The sequence below is a fragment of the Meles meles genome, chromosome 3, assembly GCF_922984935.1.
Source record: "Meles meles chromosome 3, mMelMel3.1 paternal haplotype, whole genome shotgun sequence".
Taxonomy (NCBI): domain Eukaryota; kingdom Metazoa; phylum Chordata; class Mammalia; order Carnivora; family Mustelidae; genus Meles; species Meles meles.
The window spans coordinates 1,167,832-1,181,606 of record NC_060068.1 but is presented as its reverse complement, the minus strand read 5'-3'; the positions used below and the strand labels follow the sequence as shown (position 1 = coordinate 1,181,606).

General features: G+C 36.6%; 1 pseudogene; it reads left to right on the top strand.

Annotated features, from left to right (window-relative positions):
* The first annotated feature begins 13,243 nt into the window (after nt 1-13,243).
* Nucleotides 13,244-13,418, top strand: LOC123939389 (annotated as a pseudogene).
* Nucleotides 13,419-13,775: the final 357 nt, after the last annotated feature.

Genomic DNA, 13,775 nt, shown 5'->3' with positions numbered 1-13,775 from the left:
ATTAAAATGATCAGATTATTTTAACAATATCAATTCAAATCAACATCAAATCAATTCTTTAAAAATTATTTAAATAATGAAAAATTATTTTAATCATATATTGGCTGCAAACTCAATTAGGCCCTTCTGCAGCTTTGTTTAAAGTAGAGAATTGCAAACCACCTGCCTTGCAAATGGATCTGTTACTCAGTCATCAGTGTCATTCCATCCATCAATACTATGACCAAATAAATAATCTATTTTTTGGTATCCTCAATCAATTGAGTCTATATGCCAGTGGGAAATCCTCATGTCACCACAAGGATATGCACACTCTAATTTAAATTCAGCTACACAGCAGTCTGATGCCCATTTATATTATATTTTGATACACTGAATTCTCCTAAAAGTACATGAGTGAAAATAGAGCACACCATAAATTTGAATCAAATAACTTTAAATGAAATCAATCATCCTAAGGTATTTCTTTTTTATCATCAGCACACACACACACACACACACACACACAAACACCCTTTGTGATTCAAATATCTATGGCACTGTATTCAGTTTTAATACAAATTATGAAGAAATCTTCCAAAAAAAAATGCCAGTATTTGTTTTACTTTCCTCAGGAATATTGAATTAACCAAGCAAGGCCAAGCATTATTATTAATACCCATTAATCCATTCATTTCTAATTTTTTGAAAACAATTATATGTATTTCCTTAGCTGGGTTCTGAGAAATAGAAAGCTGGCTCAAACCTAAACAATATTTCCTAGCTCCAGACACCATTTCTTAAAGGGTTACAGGGAATTAAGAAAGCAGCCAAATACTTAAAACAAGTGTTGAGCAGTTTTACAACTTTAAGAGTCTGCAAGCAGATACCTTCCTTGTTCTGTGGTAAGTCCATGGAACTCATACAACCAGCTCTACTCAATGCAGCCAAGAGTGCCACCAAGCTATTCTTGTCTTCTTGTATCAAACAACACAACGTACAAAAAAAAAAAAAACAGTAAATTGGTTCTTTATTTGCTTAATGTCACTCTTTAGGAAGGTTTAAGTTTATATACTTAAATATCTACTTGTCATGAGATGAGGTGGTATGAGAAATTTTATTTATTAAAAATGAAAAGGAAGGAAAGAACTAAGAAATAATAGTGCATATAGTCTTTACTAGGCACCAAAATTATAATGAAAAAGCAAAGTTTATATTTTTAACTCATGAGTTAATATCTTCCTATGCTTCCCCCCCTATTTTTCTTGTAGGCATTAAAGCAAGGCTTATACACCATAGCCAATAAAAAGCAATATTCACTGACAAAGCAAAGTAGTGACAGTTTTCTCCTTCTGTGCTTTCAAGTCGTCTTAACATGTGACACAGTCTGCTCCCTCTTAAATGAGGGGGTAGACCACCTTCTAAGGTGGTCCTCAGTGTCTTATCCTTGTATCATCCTTTCCCTCTTTGAGAGAATCTGTGAACAGAGGAGGTCTCACTCCTGTAACTAGTATATTTGGTACCGCTGACTTTAAGAAAGCACCAGTCTCTTCCGGGGGCCTTTTCCAATCACTTGAACCCCTTAACTGTAGATGGAGACATCAGAGAGAGAAAGTCACAAATTTGAAACATCAGAAGGAAATTCTCTGTCACTGGCTCTGACGACAGAGGGGGCCACTGGACAAGGAATGCAGGCTGCCTCCAAAAGAGGAGGGGACCTCCGGCTAAAAGCCAGAAAGGAGACAAAATGCTCAGCCCTCTAACTTCCAAAAACTCGACCCAGCCACAATCATGTGAGCTTGGAAAAGAATCTGAGTTCAGGTGATAAAGCAACTCAGCTAAAAACTTGTTTTTGCCTTGTAAGACCCTGGGCAGGAAAACTGGCATCATCAGCCTGGTCTTCTTACCTACAGATCTCAGCTAATAAACAGGTATTTTAAAGCACTGGTGGTTTTCAAAGTGGCCCCATACACAAAGGGCGAGCAGAGACCAAAGATGGAGGCAAAACACTCCAGACTGGCAGATGGCAAGTTTAAGAAGCAAGAGAACTTCCATATGAGGCCTCTCTTGGGTGGCCGCAGGACAAGTAAATTTCTATGCCAGCCCACCAGAATCTTAAAAGTACATACAGGGGCCTTACTTGGTTTAGCCACATATGGGGTACAGATGGTCAAAACAGCATGTTTCTTTTTCAAAGCTATAGCCTTCGAATAGCTCCCACCATGGGAACATGGAGCAAAATGTACATTCCAAGTTCAGGGGAGAGGGTGACGAGCATCCCATTGTCCAAGGTCTACTTACAGGGTCAACTGTAAGTCACATGCTCTTGATGACCTTCTCCAACATGCAGGAAATTTGTGGTAACTTGTTATACAGCAATAGAAAACCAATGTATAGGCAAGCATTCCACAGACTGTGCATTAGGGACATTCAAATATCTTCAAAACACCAAAAAGAGCACTACTCATCCAACCTGTCCAAGATAATACGTACAATTTCTACTTACTGCTTTCTGGGTCTTTTTACTATGAACAAAACAGCACTAGTGTCCAGTAAAAGGAAAAAAAAAACTTAATTGATGGAAACCAAGAATGGAAACTATCATACATTTGACAAATAAGATATAAAAGATCCTGATTCTCTACTTTTCTATTTTTTATTCTATTTGTTGAGCCTCTGAACTCTAAGGGAACCACAATATGCACCATGCTTACAAATGTTTTCTGATTTAATTACCACAACTTTGGAACGAACTAGTTAACTCTCATTTCACATATGACAGAAGTGAGAGTCCTAGGAATGTTAACGTTATTTTTTTATAAATTTATTTTTTTTCAACGTAGCAGTATTCATTGTTTTTGCACAGCACCCAGTGCTCCATGCAATACGTGCACTCCCTATTACCCACCACCTGGTTCCCGCAAACTCCCACTCCCACCCCTTCAAAACCCTCAGGTTGTTTTTCAGAGTCCATAGTCTCTTATGGTTCGCCTCCCCTTCCAATTTTTTTTTTAATAAACATATAATGTATTTTTATCCCCAGGGGTACAGGTCTGTGAATCGCCAGGTTTACATACTTCACAGCACTCATGATAGCACATACCCTCCCCAATGTCCATAACCCCCTCCCCCTCTCCCAACCCCACCTCCCCCCAGCAACCCCCAGTTTGTTTTGTGAGATTAAGAGTCATTTATGGTTTGTCTCCCTCCCAATCTCATCTTGTTTCATTGATTCTTCTCCTATCCCCCTAACCCCCCATGTTTCTTCTCCATGTCCTCATATCAGGGAGATCATATGATAGTTGTCTTTCTCCGATTGACTTATTTCACTAAGCATGATACACTCTAGTTCCATCCACATCGTCGCAAATGGCAAGATTTCATTTCTTTTGATGGCTGCATAGTATTCCATTGTGTATATATACCACATCTTCTTTATCCATTCATCTGTTGATGGACATCTAAGTTCTTTCCATAGTCTGGCTATTGTAGACATTGCTGCTATAAACATTCGTGTACACGTGCCCCTTCGGATCACTGCATTTGTATCTTTAGGGTAAAAACCCAGTAGTGTAATTGCTGTGTCAGAGCCCAGAAATAGACCCTCAACTCTAAGGTCAACTAATCTTCGACAAAGCAGGAAAGAATGTCCAATGGAAAAAAGACAGCCTCTTCAATAAATGGTGCTGGGAAAATTGGACAGCCACATCAGAAAAATGAAATTGGACCACTTCCTTACACCACACACGAAAATAGACTCAAAATGGATGAAGGACCTCAATGTGAGAAAGGAATCCATCAAAATCCTTGAGAAGAATGCAGGCAGCAACCTCTTCGACCTCAGCCGCAGCAACATCTTCCTAGGAACATCGGCAAAGGCAAGGGAAGCAAAGGCAAAAATGAACTATAGGGATTTCATCAAGATCAAAAGCTTTTGTTAATGTTATTTTTAACATATGTAATGTTATTGTAGAGAAAGAAAATTCTTTTTTTTCTTATTTATTTTTTATTTTTTTATAAACATATAATGTATTTATATCCCCAGGGGTACAAGTCTGTGAATAGCCAGGTTTACACACTTCACAGCTCTTACCATAGCACATACCCTCCCCAATGTCCATAACCGCACCCCCCTCTCCCAACCCCCCTCCTCCCAGCAACCCTTAGTTTGTTTTGTGAGATTAAGAGTCATTTATGATTTGTCTCCCTCCCAATCCCATCTTGTTTCATTTATTCTTCTCCTATCCCCCTAACTCCCCATATTGCATCTCGACTTCCCCATATCAGGGAGATCATATGATAGTTGTCGAGAAAGAAAATTCTTATCTCGACCCTTCAAGGTCTTCTAGCTGGACTAAGATTTTAATGTAGATGAGACAGATAAATAGAAGGGGAAAAAAGCAACTGTATTATCTGCATATAAAAGCCCAAATTGAGATTTAAAGAAATGAAGAAGGCTAAATAAATAAATAAATAAAAGAAATGAAGAAGGCTGGCAGTTTTTAATACATTTTAGTTAGGCAGTAAATGTATAAAGAATTCATTCACAGGATACAGAAAGCTGTTGTTTGGGAACCTTAGTTAGTAAAGAATTTTAAGTGGAATTTGGGCAGAGAGAGTGATAAGAAAAATAATGTTTGTCTGTACAGCTCTGTCAGCTCTTTTAATGACAATGGGATGTCTTTTTACTTCTTAGCATGGTGAGTACATTTTTCAAATGGGATTTATGTTTCCTGCTTTCAGGGGTACAGAGGAGGGTCTGAGTGTCTTTGCACTGTTTCTTAAGTAACCTTTATTTAAAATCATCTCCCAAAGTGGCACATTTTGGGGCAGTCTACCCTTGGCTTCTACACTATATTAATTTAAATTTTCTCCTATGTATTATAGCTAATCTCTCCAGCAAACAGTCCTCCTCCATTCTTCATAGAACACCTTTCAAATGGCCACATCCCAAACAACCTCCCCACCCAACCTGTCAGTGAAGTTTGAGACCTGTCATTCTGAGTCCTTGACTCACTCCATTCTTTGGACTCATTCATTTGAGTGATGCTGTCCCCAGTTTGACTCTAGGCAACGTTGTTTATACACAGAAGGTGTTAATAGGCTAAACCTTCAGTCACCTGTAAGAATAACCTGGGAGGATTAAAAACATCTGCTATCTGCGTCCCAATGCCAGAGATAATGATTTAATTGACCTGAAGTGGGCATGAGCATCACATTTTTAAAAATCTCTCCTGGTGATTCTAACATGAAGCCAAGGTTTAGCACTACTCATCTGTCCCTTTGGAAAGGATTACAGAAAATAGAACTGGACTGGATACAATGAGGATAAAAACACTAATGTAGACCTTTGGATCTGCTTTTGCCTCAAGATATCGACCTGGACACCTGAGTCCTTAAAAGAATCATTGAAAGGAAGGTCAGGTAAGTGTTTCACAGCAATGTTGGTACAAATATTCCTGTGGGTCTTTATAGAATAAGAATCTGATTTTAAAAGATATACACTTTTTAAAAAATTTAATGTTTCTATTTAAGTCTATTATAAATATCGTCTAAAATAACTGTATTCCTCTCCAACTCAGAAAGGGAAGGAAGTGTACACAGTCTGTGTTTTCCTTTTGTTTTCAGCTTCAACTTAATTGTTTGGAAACCTCTTTTGTTTTATTATTTTTCTGTATCCTATTTTAAATGTCTAATTTTTGTGATAAATTTTAGCTAATTTCTTAGTTATGTGTGCTTTAATGGAAACATGTCTGTCAACAAAAATAGAAATTTATAAATAGGAAGTCAACTTGTATGCATAGTGCTCATCCAAAAAGTAAATCTCTCTTGTACTCCACAATCTATCCCCAACTTTTTCAGTTCCTTCAATAAATTAAACCTCTTTGGTCTGTACTCTTTCTTAGATGTTACTCCCTTGGCCTGAAATAATTTTTCCCTGGTTGATTCTTCCTTCCCTTTCTGGTTTCAATGAAACATCTTTTTTTTTTTCCCCAAGAATGTCTTCCCAGATGTTTATACTGGTAGTTTCCCTCCCGCATGCAAGCCTCACAACCTCAATTAATATCAAACTTATCATAAGCCATCACAGTTTATTTTTAATAACTGTTTCATTAGTCTTTTGGCCACTATGTTGCATACTGCATAATTTGGGCTCACTAAACATTTATTGAATGAGAGAATGCTAACAGATAACAGTATCTGTGTATCTTTCCAGACTTTTAATGTATATAAAATACACTTATAAAATGGGATTGCACCCATATAATTTGTTTATTTTCATTCATGAAGTTTTCCAAGTCACTGCGTGTATAGCTAACTCATTCTTTATAGAATTCCATGTTTTCATTTGTTGGTACTCTAGAATATTTACCAGTTAGCTTGATGTAATCTTTTACCATCAGAACTTACAGTACATACATACTTGGTCACCTGTGCATGCATTTACTTAGAGTGCTGCACATGAGATCATGAAGTTTAAAAAAAAGTATCACTTTAATTTTGATTTTGACATATTTTTCTCCAGAAGTTTTCTTTCCACTTTATAATTCCATCAATAATGTCAATTATTTTAATTTTTTTTTAATTTATTTTATTTATTTTTTTCAGTGTAACAGTATTCATTCTTTTTGCACAACACCCAGTGCTCCATGCAAAACGTGCCCTCCCCATTACCCACCACCTGTTCCCCCAACCTCCCACCCCTGACCCTTCAAAACCCTCAGGTTGTTTTTCAGAGTCCATAGTCTCTTATGGTTCGCCTCCCCTCCCCAATGTCCATAGCCCGCTCCCCCTCTCCCAATCCCACCTCCCCCCAGCAACCCCCAGTTTGTTTTGTGAGATTAAGAGTCATTTATGGTTTGTCTCCCTCCCAATCCCATCTTGTTTCATTGATTCTTCTCCTATCCCCCTAACCCCCCATGTTTCTTCTCCATGTCCTCATATCAGGGAGATCATATGATAGTTGTCTTTCTCCGATTGACTTATTTCACTAAGCATGATACACTCTAGTTCCATCCACATCGTCGCAAATGGCATGATTTCATTTCTTTTGATGGCTGCATAGTATTCCATTGTGTATATATACCACATCTTCTTTATCCATTCATCTGTTGATGGACATCTAGGTTCTTTCCATAGTCTGGCTATTGTAGACATTGCTGCTATAAACATTCGGGTACACGTGCCCCTTCGGATCACAATGTTTGTTTAATTTTTTAACTTTTTCTTTTATTCACTGAATGTTAACTCATCATTTCCTTTTATTTAGGGTTATAAAAAGCCATTTATGTTACCTTAATCAGTGCCTGTTTCAACTGCTGTGAATCATTCAGTAATGACCAAACTGATTCATTTCAGAGAATGTTGAGAACTGAAGAGTGCAAAAATAGCTCTGTAGGTCAAAATTTTAATCTTAACTCACCTGTCAAATTCATGGTTGATAACTGAATGGCAGGAACAGATTTCCTAAGAATTTACGTTGCTGAGTTTAACCTCATCCAGAGAAAAACCTCACAGAATCTAAAACTAATGTTCCTGTATTGAAGGCAAATGATTTCAGATACACATATAGAAATTAAAAATAAGATGTTAGATCCAACATCACATTCTCTTTTTGATAGTTTGGTGTATGTCAGTGCTACATTTTAGAATCTTATGAAAGGTATGAATTGTATTTACATGTATGTTGAATTATGAATAGCATATCATTTTACATACTTTCCAAAGACTTCAAAACCCACAAAAGCATATGTGAAAGTCTGAATGTAGAGAACTTAAAAATTAATAGGAATAATAATTATAATACAACCTGACCTTAACTTTAAAGAGTGCAGATACTCTGAAAAAATATTGTCTCACCCTTATTTCTTACTAGTGACAAGTTCAACCCCCCAAAAAAATCACCAAGAACTGTGTAAAATTTCCAGAGTTTTAATTTACAATGGGATACCCTAATGATATTTGAATAGAAAATATGTCCTCAACTATTTACCTTAATTTGGTTGAGATATGCAGTACTAAGTGACATTTAGGTTGTGGCAAATCCCATGAATATGTGCTTATCAGACAAGACATGAACAGGCTGAGGGGAAACAGAGGATTCAAATATCCATAGTAGTCCAGACATTCACTTTCGGGGTTAAGAAGCTCAGAAAAGTGACATGAACAATGTCAACAGATGTAATAATGCTTACGATACTAGGTGTGTTTAAAAAGAAGTCAAGGTGTGTGTGTCTCTTACACATCCACAGACGTACAGACTTGTATAGTTGGAAGGACATTGTGTTCCATTTGGTTCAAGACTGCTACTTATTTCTCATCAGAGTTCCATATAACATGTCTGGCTCAAGGCCATCTGGCCAAGTCATGTCTCTTCCTAGTGCTAGGAGGTCCTGAGCTCATCAGGGAATTGTTCATTGCACACAGCCACAGTAATGTAAAGGAACCCTTTCAGCTCTTTGCTGGACATCTCAATAAGCGAGTCCCACAGGCATTTCCAAATCAATCTGTCCAAATTCAAAGTCCATTTATTCCCTGCTGCAAAACTGTTTCTTTTCCTAAAATATTCCCTGTCATAGTTAACAGCCCTATTCACCAAGCTCGACCTTCTGGAAATATCTTTGATCCATTCGCTTCCCCACTCCCACAGCCTAGCACAGGATAGGCACTGAGTACCAATACCTACATGGAAAATATAAAAAAAAAAAAAGAAAGGAAAGAATAGGAGGAATAAGAGTAAAAGGGAAAATGTGACAGAAGGAGTTTTCTTTCAGTTTAGGCTTTAAACTCAAATACACTCTTTTTATTGCATTTCCACATTGATGACCCTTGGTCACGTACTTCTCCTTTCTTATTGAATAATTGCAGTAGTCTTCCAATTTCTTCTGCGACTTGCCCACAATTTTATTATCTCTCCAAATGCTATCTTGCTATTAAATTTATCATTCTTATACAGTATCTTTTTTTTTTTACAATAATGGTCACCTCTAGTTTAAAAATATACTTAATAGGTCCCACTATTTATAAACCATGCTCAAATTCTGTAGCTTACCATTGTCCTTTAAAATCATATTCTTAGTATCCTTTTATATTTATATCTTATGGCAGGTCCAAACCCAATACTCTCCCTATACCCATCTACCCCAGGGTCACACAGAGGCAGAGTGAAATGCAGCTGACACACCTGCCACCTTTCTTCATGCTCTGTGCACAAATTAAAATATCATAGCCTGATTCCTTTTCATCCAAACCATATATATTTAAATCTCTCCTTAACAGTCAACCTAAAAGTTATCTCTATAAATTCTTCACTTTAAGAATTAAGAAACCCAACCCTCTATGCATTTCTACAAAATTTTAAGTCTATTAAAGTGCCTGAAAGTGACAAATACAATATTACAACAAGCACATGATTTTATAGTCCTGGAATCTCTAAGATGTCCACTCTTCTGAGGTTGACATGGGTCTGCATCTTACACACATTGGCATCTCCAGCATCTAACTCAGAGCCAACAATTACTCTGCAAATGTCAGGCTATATGGTGGACAATAATGTGCAAATTTTTCTAGAAAAATATTTGATCACTTGGCAATAACGTTTTTGTTAGACCTAACTAAAGAAAATATCTCAAGCTTATCAAAGGGGATATATAATTTTAATATGACCTTTCAAAAAACATTGTCCTAATTCAATGCTCCTCGTATTTCTGATCAGCACCCCCAGATCACTCTGATAATGACCAACTTGAATAAATGCTAACCTAGTGAGACATACTGATGTGGATCCCAAAACATCCCCTCCCAACCCTCTCCTCTATCTGCTTATTCTTTCTCTTTCTCCCCATGCCATCTCTCCCCTTCTCCTCTCTCCCTCTTCCCACCATCTCCAACCCAAAGACAACTCAGAAAAATTATGGTATTTTGGACTTAACTCTCTTTACATAGTTCAATGCTCACTCAACACCCAGTGATCCCAAATCACTAATATTCTAATACCTGTATCATAATGCTGACTAATAATTCTGTAGCTAGTTGCAGAAGATAATTGGAAGACATTTAAGATACACAGAGAGAGAAAACACCACCACCACCACCAACAACAACAACAACAAAAAAAAGAAATACAGAAAGATACGTCAAATAGTCCTAATGGGTCACATAGAAGGTCTCAAACTGGGGAATAACGTGAAAAAATTAAGCAAGTGGTTAAGAAATTAAGCCATAAAATTACCATTTTTTTGGTTATTTAACCATGAAGTTAATTGCCCTGATAAATAGTGAACTCTTGGATTTATTGACAATATACTCTGCCCTGTAGAAACAAATCAGTCAATTAAGAACAAGCCTTAATAATGTGTACATGTATGTGTAATACATGTTTACTCACTTATAAGCAAACATATGCATATTTGAACTTTTGAAATTAAAAAACAAACAGAAAAAAAAACCTTCAGTATTACTTTTTCTTTTGTTCTTTATTAAGTTGTTTAATAATGCATTCAATTTTCTGGGAGACTATAATAAAGACAAGTCATATATTCAACACCATGTATCAACACAGGTGTATAAGGCTAACATTCACTATTCTGGTGCTTGCATTTGCACTGATATTATATTAATAACTGTTAATAGACTATATTCTATTTACATTTTGCCCCAATGTATGAAGTTTAATTGGCAACTCTAAAGTGATTTAAAATTTCAAATTTTAATGCCCTCAGAGACTCTTAATTCAGAATGGTACACATACTAGTAACTTGATTAAATTCTACTTTAACCACCATTGTAAAACAAAAATTATTTGGAGTCCAGCAAAACTCTGGGACTCCTTACTTCATTATTTAAATATAATATTATAAATAAAATTACTCTAGAATCACAGAATTAAGTACAAGTTATGGTAAGACAGAGTTTTGCTTTAATGTATGAAACAAATTGAAAACTAAAGCTGTACAACATAGATGATGGATGGTTAAAGTAGAATTCACCATTCAGATCATCTGATTTTCAAAATTCCAATGATGCTGTGATTTCCTTTCCATTTTGAATTTCTGCCAGTTGGATCTCACTTATCATTTAAGCTAATAATTTTTAGTATTTTTGCTCTGCCCTGATAATTCATTCTTGCTTCCATCCCCATGGGTGAGCAAGCAGTATTACAATAGGACAATCCTTTAGCAGCTCATCCATTTTTCCTGCCCCTCCATCACACAGTCACACTCCAAGTTTTGGTGAGCCAGAGTGGAAAGGGGCTATAAACAGCACCCACATGTATATACAATATATATTCATGTGTGTGTGTGTGTGTTTTAATTCATATTTTATTTACAATTTCTAAAGATAATGACTTGAGTAATACCACAGATGTGGCTAATTTCCTGTTTTTGTGCCTTTCGTTCTTTACAAACAGAAGGGGTTAATGAAATGAAAAAAGTATGGTCCTATCTGAACCTCTCATAATTAATAGGTAAAGTCAAAATACGAATGTGAATCTTATATGAATTTTGAAGGAATCTGAATTGCTTTCCTTACTCTTAGTTGTCATGTAGAGTGGAGAAAACAATGGTGCTGTTGCCTGGGTGGTTGAGGTAAGATTGAGAAATTTTAGGCTTTGGTACATCAAAAAGAAATAATAACAATGAAACATTTTGCTCATAGTCCTATACACAATAACCAAGTAGCACTGACTCAAGGTAAGGGTTTAAGATCCTTACATGGTTAAAGAAGTATCGGCCCCAAATTAGTCCAATTTAAAACCTGTCAGAGTTATAAAGTAACAGTTCTTGAGCAGGATTCTATTACCACCATTCTATAAATAACATACTTATTCTGCCACATGGTTATTGCCACTGACTCCAGGTACTTCTTTTTAAACTGCTTTACAGGGCACTTGGGTGCCTCTGCCTTCAGCTCAGGTCATGATCTCAGGGTCCTGGGATCGAGCCCCGCATTGGGCTCTCTGCTTGGCAGGGAGACTGCTTCACCCTCTCTCTCTTCCTGCCTCTCTGCCTACTTGTGACCTCTGTCTGTCAAATAAATAAATAAACAAATAAACAGCTTTACAAAGCCAAACATATGTACTCTGGAAGTGTATAAATCTGTACCACACAGAAAACAGCCTTTATGTAAATTTCATTTCATATTGATTTTGTCTTTCCATTGTATTCATTGCAAAGTCTAGTCAAGCAAAGAAAATCCTTATTTTCTTTGCATTATGAAAATAATATAATGAAAAGCACTATTCATACAAGGAACTACTATTTTGCATATCTATCCTTTTCATTTTATTTTCCACATTATGTAATGTAATGCTGCAGGCTGAAAAAAAAAGGAATAACTGTGTCAGTTAAAGTTAATATTCTCCAGCCTATTTTGAAGAAGCAAAAACACATTAAGTCCATTCAGAATCTTTCTTTCTGGCTTTTTCTTTCCCTTGTTGCTCTGCAGGTTCTTTATCACTATCAATGGCTTAAGACAATATTGTCCCATGGCTGCCATTCTATAGCATCCCATTATGAAAGGGCATTTGACGATTTAGCAGGTGAGGGATTATTAAATCTTGAATTTGAAATGCCAAGGCATTATGAAACTACAAACATTTTTTTAAAAATTATTTTTTAATTTCTTTTCAGTGTTTCAAGATTCATTGCTTTTGCCCCACACCCAGCGCTTCCATGCAATATGTGCCCTCCACAATACCCAACATCAGGAACTTCAAGCAACTGTGGATTCCACTCCAGCTCTCTCTCTTGAGGAGATAAAATACCATGGAGGTTTCAATGTTCTAGAGTTTTTAGAGGCTTTGAAAACTGAACCACCTGCAGTTATTCACACTTGAATTTTGTCTTTGTAGCTGAAAATATCTGAATAGCATTTTTGTGAAAATATTACATTTATTAAACCACAGTTAATTACTTTTGGAGTTTTGCATAAAAAAGACAATGTAATTAATATTAGTTATTCCACATTTAGAAAGCAAAAATTTCCTGTCTTTCAAATAACAGGAACATAATAGATAAGGATTTTTTTCTGTCCCTATATTAAATGTTTGATAAACAACTGGGAAAACATGAAAATTAGTAGCTCTAAACTTTCAGTGAATCACACATACACAGAGACAATCTGATTAAAGGGATTCATGCACACTCTTCTCAATGGTCTGATGCTCCATATGTAACACCTGAATTTCTGAGAAAGTGTGTGAACATATATACACATATAAATTTTCAATAAATGTTAGCTATATATAGAAAGGGCAAAACACATCACTTCTCGGCCTTTTGGCTAAGATCAAGTGTAGAAAGGGCAGCACACAATTCACAGATAGCTTTTTTTTTAATTTATTTATTTTTATTTGTTTATTTACAGCATTACAGTGTTCATTGTTTTGGCATCACACCCAGTGCTCCATGCAGTACGTGCCCTCCTCATTACCCACCACCTGGTCCCTCAACCTCCCAACCCCCCCACCCCCCCGCCGCCCCTTCATAACCCTCTAGTTGTTTTTCAGAGTCCATAGTCTCTCATGGTTCATCTCCCCTTCCAGTTTCCCTCAACTCCCTCTCCTCTCCATCTCCCCATGTCCTCCATGTTATTTGTTATGCTCCACAAATAAGTGAGACCATATGATACTTGACTCTCTCTGCTTGACTTATTTCGCTCAGCATAATTTCTTCCAGTCCCGTCCATGTTGCTACAAAAGTTGGGTATTCGTCCTTTCTGATGGAGGCATAATACTCCATTGTGTATATCGACCACATCTTCCTTATCCATTCATCCGTTGAAGGGCATCTTGG